Here is a 12,975-nt window from a genome sequence, read left to right on the forward strand (position 1 = left end):
TTTTGCACATGAAAGAAGTGAAACTATCACTGTATTCTAATATATCAAAGGCTTAACAGACAACCAATGTTTCAATATGTAATTTCAGTTACATCCCACTGTAAATGTTTGCTATAAATTCTGTGTTATGATCGAGCCCTCCACTATCACCTGATGAAGGAGCGTCGCTCCGAACGCTGTTGGACTATAACCTGGTGTTGTGTGATTTTTAACTTTGTACACCCCAGTCCAACACCGGCATCTCCAGCTTATGTCTATAATATAAGCCCTTTATCCCTGGAATACGTGAAGTGAAACATCTCTGAAATGCTTCCAATGCAATTATATATTTTCTCAGGCAAGGAGACAAAAAAAACCTCACACCCCAGATGAGGTCATTTATTATTTTCTCAGTGTTGTGAGACTTTGGAAATCGCTTCCCGCAGAGCATTGGAGGCAGAGATATTGAATATTTTTGAGGCATAGACAGAAGATCCTTAGATAATAATGGAGTCAAGGATTATGGGGCAGGAATGTGCAGTGTGGGGGAAATGCTGGCAGTAGTTCAAAATGACTGACCCAAAACACCCAGGAAAATAATGCAAAACAAATGTTATTGTGTATTAAAAAAATGAATGCAGAAGAGATAGAATATAGTTCCAAAGACCATGGGGCTGCTCAGTCATGAGAGAGAGACCACTCGTGATGGTTCAACATGAGGGTCAGCACACCTAATGTTTTGGGGTGAGGTTGAGAGAGCGTCCTCTTCATGGTAACCTCTGTCAGTGTGGGAGAATTGAACCTGCGCTGGTGTCCTCCCTCTGCATCACAAACCAGCCATCCAGCCAAATGAGTGGGAGACTGCGTAACTGTTACAGACAGAAACAGTCACATACAAAGGACAATAGAAACTTTCATAACAAGGGGAAAAGTTACAATTCAGATAACAGTCAAGATAACGGCTGAGGATAAAAATTTTCTTGGCTCAACATTGTATTTTATAACGAGACAACTATTTAGAAGCTGTCTTTGGCTGAATAAAATAAGGTGAGACAAGTGAAATAACCAGAATACTAATTATTATTGCTTACCGCTAACCATAAATTAAGTGTAGATATTGGTCAGTCTGTTTAAAATGAGGTTATCATTACATAAAAGTATACAACTGATGGAATATATTGTTTGGAATGTCCGCCCCCGTGGGAAATGGCCTCAAAAAGTCGCTTGAAGAAAACCGGGGTAAACGTGCCTGAGTGTCGTCTGGTCAGTGACAGGAACCCAGGGGGTTGAATAACTGAAAGTTGCTGTGACATGGAGCTGAGAAAACCATCAAATAAGCTGCAATCTTATTTTATGTTAGAGCACATTTGAAGGGTTGTTTGGCCTCATGATGGATTTTAATTATATGTGAATTTAATAACATACATCTCTACTCCTTCCCTTTATATGCTACATACTGGTGCATTGACATTTTCCTGAAAACGGAAATTACTCGGAACATTTTCTGGAACATCCCATAATCGACATTCTCCACAATGTTCTGTCACCGTGTGAGGGTATTTGAAAGGCGAGAGAGAAAGAGAGAAAGAGGAAAGGCGCTGCGTGCAGCCGTGAGAGTGGTGGAGCATGAACCTTGTTCGGGGGTATATGCTATAACAGATTTAAATAGTGTGCGGGAGCAGAGAGAAGACGGTGATCCTTATCCTGGCAGAATCAAGAAGGTTATTGATGCCTGTCCTGTATTGATGGACATTTCTTCAGACCGCTGATCCTGCGTTGAGCTGGGTTGTGAGCTGCCAGCACTGTGCAGGGCAGCTCCAAACTGAGAAAGCTCAACCGTTTGCCAATTGGCCTTTTAAAGATGGTACCAGTGCCAGGGATCACATACTATCCATTGGACATCCAAGCAATGATGTTTACCTACACCCTTCAAGGGTGGCAGAATTAGGCTTACATTGAATGATAGGGACACCGTGGGGTGGGGTGGGTAGTTAATGAGGTGAGTTCGATAAGACAGCACCAGGAAACTAACTCCGCCTCCTACAAAATAAACCCTCAGTCACACTCAATGAAAATGGCACTGAGATAAATTATTATTAGTTTATGCCCAATGAGTTGAAGAATTTGCTGACTCCACTCCCAGTTACAAAGCTGAAGAACAAATGCTCACCCAAAACTTTCCATCATCCGTACTCACACCAATATCCCATTGACCCATCATTCCTGGGAATACTGTCTTACGTTGCAGAATGCTGTCAAAATATCTTCATTTCAGCATTCTGAAACCGGTGATCTTCCAGGAAATTGTCTCTCAATCTCCCTTTCACTTTTTTTCCCCAAAGTTATTTTGTTTGTTGATATTTAAATTGATTCCCCCGCCATCTCGATCTGGCAGTGATGGTCACACCCACAGCACCCCCTTGTCATGGCACAATGGACATATGGGGCTGGAAATGGATGGGAGCTGCACATTGTGTCAATTCCAGCATGGGCTGCAAGTTTCCTGACTCTGGGCAATGATGTAACACAGTGTTACTGAGCAATGTACTGGGGTTGTGAAAACAGCTGCTTTGACGGTAACTGTTCCAGTTTTACAGATCCATTCACTACAAAGTTCTCCATACTGTACAGATGCCTTGTCCACGTCTAGAGAGCTAGACCCTGATGTGGGCTGCATATCACCCCATGCTGGACAGACCGTTTCATCGGTGTTTCTGAATCAATGCATTGGTGTGTACTGTACTGCTCCACGTGTTGGACAGATAGCTAGTGGACTGGAGAGACCTGTACTATATTCCATCCTACACTGAATGCTGGGTTGTACTTAACCTGGTCTGCACAGTGCTCCATGTTCAGTAGATAACTCATCTGGGCTTATACAGTCTGGGCTGAATCTGTGAGGTGGATTAACTATGCGATGTAATTCCTGATAGAGTTATCACTGCTCCAGCATTGCGAATTCCGCTGTCCAATCCTGTGTTTCTGCAACATGTTGTTCATTAAATAACTAGTCAAACAAAACGTGAATATCTGTGTTTTTTGTTATGCAACTGAACAGACACATCTCAAAATATATGCTGACGGTAGTCTTGACCGAAACAATTTCTTATATTAAATAAAAATGTGAGGTGCTCTGTTTCAGATGCAATTCGTTTGGTTAAAATATTCGACATAAAGCAAAACACAATTCATTCAACCACTGTCGACAAAACACACAAAAAATCAGAATAATAGATTGTCTAACTACTAAACAATAACTGTTCCAATGTGGTAAAATCCTATAAACACACACTTGTCAAAGAACAAATTCAGGAAACAGATTGTCTCACATGCAGTTCTCGAATCCAGGAGGAAACAACATCAAAAGACAATTCTAAGAGAAATCTCAGAGAGAGTGCAGCAGCTGGGAGAGATTTCCAGCCTTCCAATCCTGCTGAGACCCCAAAAATAACTGGAGAAAGGTAAAACGAAGAATCCTGGTTCTGTGACAGCTTGACCGTCACTCCACAGGACTAGGACGCAGCTGCAAGGACCACATGAAATGGACTGTATCTACACTGTTTATGGAACTGTAGGAGTCTCTAAGAAATGTCTAACTCAACCTAAGCCGATAAATGATAGTAAGATAAATGTCAAAGGTAAATATAAATAAATAAAACAAAAGGATGCAGCAGGCCTGTTTATCAGACACAGCCGGCCCTGGGAGCCCAACAATTCCGACCCTGCCAAACCATAGTAGGATCATCGAGCTAGTGGATAGAAAACATCATCTCTCTGCCTCACCTCTAATCTTACAAGTGGAGATGATGCTATGCCAATAGTCAGCGATGTCAACATCCCAACCAGACCAAGTATTATTGTAACGTATAAGGATTGTCGTGAAAGAGTTAACTGGAGCTGACTGTGATGATGTCAGTCTCCATGGATACTAACTGTGTCAATGAAGAGTTTCTCTCTTCTATTAGTAAGGGGCTTCCTTCAACCTGTCATTCCATATTATCAGCAGCAGCGTCATACTCAAGATGATTGGGTTCAGCAGCTACAGGGAGAGGGAGAGGAAGAGAATCTTAGAATGTTCCAACAATGGATCAGAATCTGAGAGCATTTCCGAATCCTCACTCAGAAACTTCGAAGAAGGAACAAGTCTGTTCAGAACCTTGAGTTTTCCTTTTGCCCTGAAATGTTTTATGTCTAAATATTCTCTCTGTTATCAGCCCTGCCTACACCCACCACTATAATATCCCCAGTCTCCAGCTGTGCCTCAGTGCTGTTGCAAATTAAGCTATCATCGGCCCTCTTGTTAACTTCAGATTTCATGGCTTTTCTGATCACTCTTCGAGTTACAAATATTTTTACGACAACCTTGTACTTGTCTCTCCAGTTATTTCATGATATTGATCTTATATCAGAATAATAATGTCACTGCCGTGTTATGACTCAAAGGGCATTGTTTCTAATTCTACCAGAACCAATGATAAAACTTAAATTCAAATGGCAACAATTGGAAAGAAACGGCATTTTACAAACGGCAATGATAAACCATCAGGATTTCTTTTATTATTTCACTGATAACCTTTGGTAAAGAAACGAAGTGCGACAAAAAGAGGTTGGCTTCATATTGTCTTGAAAAATGGTCTCGCAGTCAACCACAACTAGTGATGGACGACAAATGCTGGCGTTGCCAGTGATGCTGACATCTCGTGTAACAACAGAATTAAAGGTGAAATAAACCAAGGAACTGTGGATGATGGAGGTCTGAAATAAAATTATCTAGCGTCTGAAAATATTGGAGAATCTCAGCAAGTATGGCAGCCTCTGTCAGGAGAAAAACAGATAAAGTTTAGCATCTAGTGACATTATATCACAACGGAACGCAACTGGGAAGTAACGTTATTTATATCAGGAATGGTCGGATGTGTGAAGGGGGAGGTTAGTTGAATGGACGTAGAAATGCCCAGCGAGAAAGTGAGAGAGAGAGAAATGAAAAGCAAACATAGGAACTGCTGATGATGAACCAAAAAGAAAGTAACACGGAAGTTTATTCTAAAATATCCCCTTTTCCGTGATGACGCCACTCTGGACGAGATTTGAGCACTGCATTTACAGAGTGTTCTGGGTCCATGGTAAACACATGGAGTCGTGGCTACTCAGAAGGGAAACTCGGTACACCGGAGATCCTCCCATGAATTTCCAGGAATATTTGTCGAAGCTGGACCCATTCCAAGTGCAAAATGTGAAACCAGCGTCATTCAAAAATGAGGTGGTCACTGAGCTGTGTCCCCTCCTTCAAACTCACACCAGGGACAGAACTGTGCTGACATCACCATGAAATGAACTGGATTGATTCTGGAACTTTCCAGGCAGAGTGGGTGACATATCCATCACCATGAAGTGTATTGGATTGAGGCTGGAACTTTCCAGGCAGGAGTGAGCGACATATCCGAAGTGCAGTCCTCCGATATATCACGAGCCGATAGAAGCCACCTGCCTGCTGAGAGGAATGCATTGGTTGTGTCTCCACAGAAGAAGGTGCAGAAACTAACTTTCAGAAATACTAGGGAACAGGGTCCTGGTGAAAATGAGGGGCTGCACGAAAGTAGAATTAATGAAGACTATATCTTTGAAAATCGAATCGAATTGAAGATTAGTATGTTGCTAGAACTGATGAGTTACATCCCCGAACATTGAGGAGGTGGGAACAGAGCTGGTGAAAGAATTACTGATAATTCGTCAAAGCTGGTGTGATTCTGGAAATAATCCTACAGACTGGAAAACAGCTATTGTAAACCTAAACATTTAAAACAGGACGGAGAGGGCAAACAGAGAAAACTAAGTAGCTTGATGTCAGTTGTGAGAAGAAAACATTATTACCTTTTATAAGGAATGTGACAATTAGACACTTGGAAAATAATGATATGATTTGGTAGAGTCAGCCTGGATTCAGGAAATGGGAAGGATCTTTGATAAACCTGCTGTAGTTTGTGGAGATTGTCCGTTGTGATATAGAAAATTGACAACCAGTGGGTGTAGAGGGTTTGATTTTTCAGAAAACGTTTGACACTGTTGAGTACTGGTGTGTGGGGAATGTTGGAGTCCATGGGTTATTAGGGGTGGAACACACAGAATGGATCAAAAATTGGACAGTAGGCAAAATGAAGAGAGTCATGTTTTTCTCTGGGTGGAAGGCTTGTGGGGTTTCAGAAGGATCAGTGCTTGGGCAATAGCTGTTCGCAAGGTATAACATGATTGAATGGGAACAACAAATAAAATGATTCACTTTTAAGTTTATTAAATGGTGAGAGGTTGGGAAGTTCTGTTGTTGAAGAGGGCCTCGATGTCCTTGGTTATAAGTCACTAACAGAATTCAGATGGAACAGTAAGTAATTGTAACTGGAAATGATATCTGGACTTTCATGCAAAATACTTGAGTACCACAGTAAATACACCTCACTAAATGGTAGTATTTTGTTGAAAGAGAATTTGGCTATTATGTACAGATTGAGTCTACTTCATAAATAATGTTCGCCACGTCACCGAGACAGTGCAAAGGAGTTACACCAGACTGAACCCTAGCATGATGGTACCATCAGGAGAGAGAGTGGTAACTATGTGGTTAACCTCTAGCACTGTGAGAGAATACGAAGGTGAAACTTGACAGTTATGGCCGGATACGCATTTTGTCCAAAGCAGCCATTGATAGGGTGAGAAATTTCGTACTTTCCATAGGCTCGATTCCCAATTGTTTACGTGCCAGTGCATAGACCTCATTTCGATTTACAGAGAGGTACAGGCTCTGAATGAACTCTGAAGACTGTAATGCACAGTTACCGTGTGACCTTCCACTCAACGTTCCATTTTCCTTAATCCTTTCAGCAGCCACAACACCTTCATTCTGAAACAGTTAACCATTCCCCACCAGCTTCTGAATTCCAGAGAGAACATGGGTCTGCTCTCTCAGCAATGCAAGATGCCTTTGAGTCTCGTTAAAAATTGGCTTCGTTCCCACTGCCAGAAAAGCATGCTGACATAACACGGATGCACTACGAATGACGAAGCCATGAGGAATACCATGGAACTGTCCATCTGTGCAGTTCCTGCTCCATTTATTTGTTATGCTGAAGCATCTCTGACACTTTCCTGTTCCTGTGTTAGTGACTTGAGAATTTGAATGCCATCTTGCTGTTCCTTTGTAAGTGACTCCATGTGTGTAATGTTCACTTTCTGATCCCGTGTAAATGATGTGTGGGCGTGAGCAGACTCCTTGTCTTCCTGTGTAACGGCAGTGACTGAATAGGCTGTCTCTCTTCTTGTCCAGTGGTGTTGATGGTCTGATTGACTTTCCCATATTCCTGTGAAGACAGGTAGAGGTAGTGAGTGAACTCCTCCATTTACTGTGGAAATGTGCAGCGCTGTTTCATGAATGTTGCCGACAGTTTAACAGCACAGGCTTGAACGTTGTCTCAGGCTTGATGCACATGTACACAGACTGCATATGGAGATCAGGCATGACGAAGCTTTCTGAATAATCAGGGATTCCCTACTGACAAACTGGGGATGCCTGGGCTGAGGTAGCTACCCTGAGGATCTCCTGCAGAGATGTCCCACGGCTGAGATGATTGATGCCCACCGGTGATAAACATGTTCCATTGTGCTCTGGATGACTCCAAACACCGGAGAGTTTGCAATGGATTCTGATGAAGTTAAATTTTGCTCAGGCTCCATGATGTCATCCTCAGTTAAATACTGCCTTGATATCAGGGACATTCGTTCTTTGCTAAGTCCTTGTATCACCTCTATTGCTCATATCAATAGGTTATCGTGTCGGAGCAGGCAGTGATTTCTTCAAACAGGGGGTGGTGAATGCCAGGAATTCTCCATTCCAGAGACCTAGGGGAGCTATAGCAGTAAATGGCCACAAACTGCACCTGTCTAGCAAGTTGGAGGGTCTGAATGGAACATCAGAACAGAAGTAGGGTTAGATCGTTAGACACGCTGAACCTTCTCCACCAGGCACTACGATTGTGGCTCATCAGGCTGTGGTCTCAGCGCCACTTTCCTGTCTGTATCCCATCATCTGTGAATCCCTTCTCTATCAAATCTTTAACTAACTCAACTTTGCATAAATATGAACAAAGAGACACCACATACCTCTGGAGAAGAGAATTCCCACTCAAATGGTCCTTTTAGAATTTCTCCTCATCTCCCTTACAGTGTCACGTAGCACAGAGACCTGTCCACATAATTCAGACATCCCAATCTTATCTGGTCCTATTTTCCAGCATTAGACCCATATTCCTCTAAATCCTTCTTATTAATATGCATATCCAGATGCCTTTTAAATGTTGCAACTATACTAACCTCCATCACTTTCTCTGAAAGCGCATTCCATACACACTCCACAACCTGCATGAAAGCATTGACCCTTTACTATCTTTCTCCTCTCACCTATAGCTTTGGACTTCCCTAACGTGGGAATAAAAATACCTTGACTATTCAGATTATCCATGTTCCTCATCATTATATAAACCTCTATAATGTCACGCCTCTGCCTCCAACGCTCCAGAGTAAACAAGCTCCAGTCTGTCCAGCTCTCCCTGCAGCCTAATCCCTCCATGCCCAGCAATATCCTTGTACATCTTTTCTGCACCCTCTCAAGTAGAACAATATCCTGCCTGTAGCAAGGCGAACTGAATTAAACACAGTATTTTAAATCTGGCCTCACCAACAGTCTGTCCAGTCGCAACACAATCTCCCAACTCGCACAGTCAATGCACTGATCAATAAAGGCAAGCAACACCCTATCTACCTGCGACATCATTTTCAAGAATCTGTGATCTTGCGCCCTTTTTGTTCAACAACGCTCCCCAGGACCTCACCATTAATTGCATATGTCCTGCCCTATTTTACCTTACCAAAATGTAATACTTCACATTTATCTAAATTTAACTCCATCTGTCAATCCTTGGCCAATTGGCCCATCTGATCAAGGTCTCATTGTACTCTGAGGTGAAACTTGCGGGCCACTGCACTTCCAATTTTAATGTCATCTGTAAACATAATGAACAGGCAAATATTCACATTCAAGTCATTTATATAAATAATGAAAAGCAGTGGATTCAGCACGGCCTCTTGCGACACATCACTGGTCATAGGCGTCCAGTCTGAAAAGCAGTCCTCTACCACTCTCTGTCTACTACCTTCACTCTAATTTTGTAGTCATTTGGCTAGCTTATCTTGTATCTATTTATGACCTAACCTTACTAACTTGTCTGCCATGCGTACTCATGTTGAATGCCTTGCTGAAGTCTATATGGACAGCGTCTACCACACTGCCATCACCAATCCTCTTTGTCACCTCTTCACAAACTGCAATCAACTTTGTTAGAAATGATTTCCCATGCACAAAGCCATGTTGATTATACTTCATCAGTTGTTACATTTGCAAATACATGTAAATCCTGCCGCTCTCAATGCTCTCCAACAACATAGCCACCAATGACTTCAAGCACACTGATCTATAGTTCAGGGCATTATTCACTTTCCTCGTTCCACGCTTCCGCTGCTCATTGCAAATGTTAATGTAACCGGGATATGATAGGTCTCAGACTGTGTGAGGATTAGGAACAAGTCAGGCAGGATTCTTTAATCTGCTCAAATGAACAGGTTTATGACCGAAACAAAGTTACTCAAACTAGGATGGAAAGATGAATGACAAACAGCTGGACTTTTGCAAATCTCCGCTCCGATGTTTCCCTCTCTAAAAATGCTGACACATGCACACGTTTGATGACAAACTGTAAAATATAATTTCAGCAGAACACTAACTTGAAAGAATTGTGCCCAAATATTAATTGAACTCATGACTAAAGTAAACATGAGGGATACTTCCAAATATCATTCAGCTTATTTAGCTGTTCTGCTCTTACAAGCTACTGGTAATGGGATCACTTCCTGGAACAAGTGGATTGCCTTTACTTCAAGCAGTGGAGCGATTTCAGTCAATCCTCAACAGGAATCCTCCATGAGTGGTACAGACGAATGAGGAGCTTTCAGCTCTCACACACTGCTGGGAAGGGGAACACCGAGAGAGAGAGAGCAACAGGCTGTTCCTTCTCAGGACTGATGCATTTTCTCTCTCTCTGAGTTGAAGCACACAATTACGATATCCAGCCCCAAACTGAACCAAATGAAGTCTGTTTGAACAGTGTCTGAACTGTAGGAGTCCAGCACATTCCCTGCTCCATGTAGGTACATCACTGTTACTGTTGGACACCCAGCCATTTCTTTCGGAACAAATGGCGCCACTAGTTTCGAAGATGTGTTTATATGTTCCCATATACTTTTATAATACAACTTGTCATATCTTCACAATATCTGCATTTCAATAAATGCATCTTATTCTTAAATTAGCTCCCCAGTCTTATTTTCCCATACAAGATAAAATATTCATCAGGTATTCACCAGCTCAAAACATTATATGTTTATTAAGAACATTTCTAATTCTCAGGCCTAAACTTTTAATCGTTCAATGCCTTCATCGTAATAACGAGTCAAGAGAAACACCTTTGAAACATTTCAAAAGCAATTTGCTTTTTACTTCAATGGAATTACAACCATAGACAGTACGTCACATGTGATCTCAGCAACGGCCTGTACAGATGCAGTAAAACATCCTTAAGATCAGCCCCAATTCTCTTTGCAAGAAAAAGTATCATTTCATTTAATTTTTCAGACACGTGCTGCCTGTACAGACTAACTTCATGTGATTTATGTAGCACGACACACGAATCCCTTTGTACCACGGAGTTCTGCATTCTGCCGCCAGTTATATAATTTACGGTCGTTTTATGCTTCTTCCCAAACAGAAACTTCTCATCACCCACATTGTCCTGCTTTTTTTTTGGTGAAGATTTACTCTCTGCCCTCCCCTGTCTGTATCCCATGGCAGACGCTCTGCCCTTCCCTGTCTGTATTCCATTGCAGATGTTCTGCCTCCACATGAAATCTTTCTGAATGACTATCCTGGTGTATGAGCAAACTGAGCTCAATATCCATTCAGCCCTGTCATCCAAATCATTGTAAACTGTTGATGACCTCACAACGATTCCTGAGGAATTCCACTAATTACAGCTTTCCAACCTGAAAAAAAGTAATTATCACGACTCTGCATTTCCTGGTAGCGGACCAGGGCTCTCCTGTTCCTGTTTAAAACCTAGAAAGTTTGCATGGACTCCTGCTATGCTGTGGAGCTGATCATAGGTTTGTTTCCTATTTCAGTGATCCTCAATTCAGGCCACTTGTGGTCAGATGATCATGTGGAGTTCGTACTGTTAATGATCCAGATCCCTGAGGGTTTAAAAGATGAGCACAGAATATCGACTAACATTTGGGGGAATCGCTATCTGGTCAAAAATGTTGTCTTTCTGATTCAATGGTAGAACCATCTGAAATGTCAGTCGTGTGCTCAATTATGATCTTCAGACACTGAGGAGGGGCAACAGTTCCCATTAGCCTGATGAACATGCGTCCCCTCAACAACACAACCAATAATCTCCATTATTAGTTTTATTTTTGGGTGTTGTGTTTAAAATTGCTGCTTTCACTACGCATTAAAATAAGCGACTGTCTTTGAGAGGAGAACGCATATAGGTTTATAAAATCATGAGGAAAATGGCGATGGTAAATAGGCAAGGTATTTTCCCTGAGGTAAGGGAGTCCATAATTAGAGGGCATAGGTTTAGGGTGAGCGGGGAAATATATAAAAGAAACCTAACGGGCAACGTTTTCACACAGAGGGTGGTATGTGTATGGAATGAGCTGCCAGAGGACGTGGTGAAAGCTGATTCAATTGCAACATTTAAAAGGCATCTGGATGGGAATATGAATAGGAGGTGTTTGGCGGGATATGACAGGTGGGACTAGATTGAGTTGGGATATGTCGTCAGCATGGTTGAGTTGGACCAAAAGGTCTGTTTCCGTGCTGCACATATCTCGGACTCTATGACTGTGTGGCCCTGTCTTCACTATTTCCTGGGGATGAAAATATCATGGACAGCTCAACGCTAAGGAGATCAGAACAAGCTTATCTCAATCTTAAATAGTAGAACCTCGAAATTTAAAAGTGTAATCAGCTCCTCATTTTAAAACTGAGGGCACAACCAATACGAAAGACATAGTTCATTCAGCCCCTCAAACCTATCCTATATTCCCTTTGACTCTGTTCAGTAAAGCATTTATCAAATTCAGCCTCCTCTCTTCTCTTGGGTAGACATTTCTGATAGCGTAAACCATACAGCGTATGAAATTGGTGCAGAACTAGACTGTTTCGTCCATCAAGTATGATCTGCTTTCAATCATGGCTGAAATGTTTCTCAAAAACATTCTCCTACCTTCTCACTGTAACCTTGATCCCCCTATCATTTAAAACGTATCCATCTCTGTTTTAAAGACAGAACTGTAACTCTGTCTCTATGTCTGTATGCGTGTGTGTGTTTCAGCTTATTGGCAGGAGGCAGAGGGTGGTGAGGAATGCTTGTCTTTGGGACAGGAGGCCCGTGACCAGCGGCGTTCCACAGGGATTGGTGCTGGATCCACTTTTGGTTGTCATTTATATTAGTGACTTAGATGAGAATTATGCAATGTATGTCGAGCAAGTTTACAGATGACACCAAGTTTAGTTTTAAAGTGGAAAGTGAAGAATGTTACATAACATTACAAAGAGATACTTTTGTAATAGGATCAATGAATCATAGAAATGCACAGCACAGGAAAGGACCCTTCAATCAAAGTCATTCTTGCCAACCAGATGTTGTAAATTAACCTCGTTTCATTTTCCAGCATTTGTACCATATCCCTCTAAACCATTCCAATTCATGACCTCATGCAGATGCGTTTTAAACGTTGTAATTGTACCATCCTCCACCACTTTGTCTGGCAGCTCAATGCATACACTAACCACCTTCTGTATGAAAATGGTCCCCTTAGGCCCCATTTAAA

This window comes from Chiloscyllium punctatum, chromosome 4, assembly GCF_047496795.1.
Source record: "Chiloscyllium punctatum isolate Juve2018m chromosome 4, sChiPun1.3, whole genome shotgun sequence".
NCBI classification, from domain to species: domain Eukaryota; kingdom Metazoa; phylum Chordata; class Chondrichthyes; order Orectolobiformes; family Hemiscylliidae; genus Chiloscyllium; species Chiloscyllium punctatum.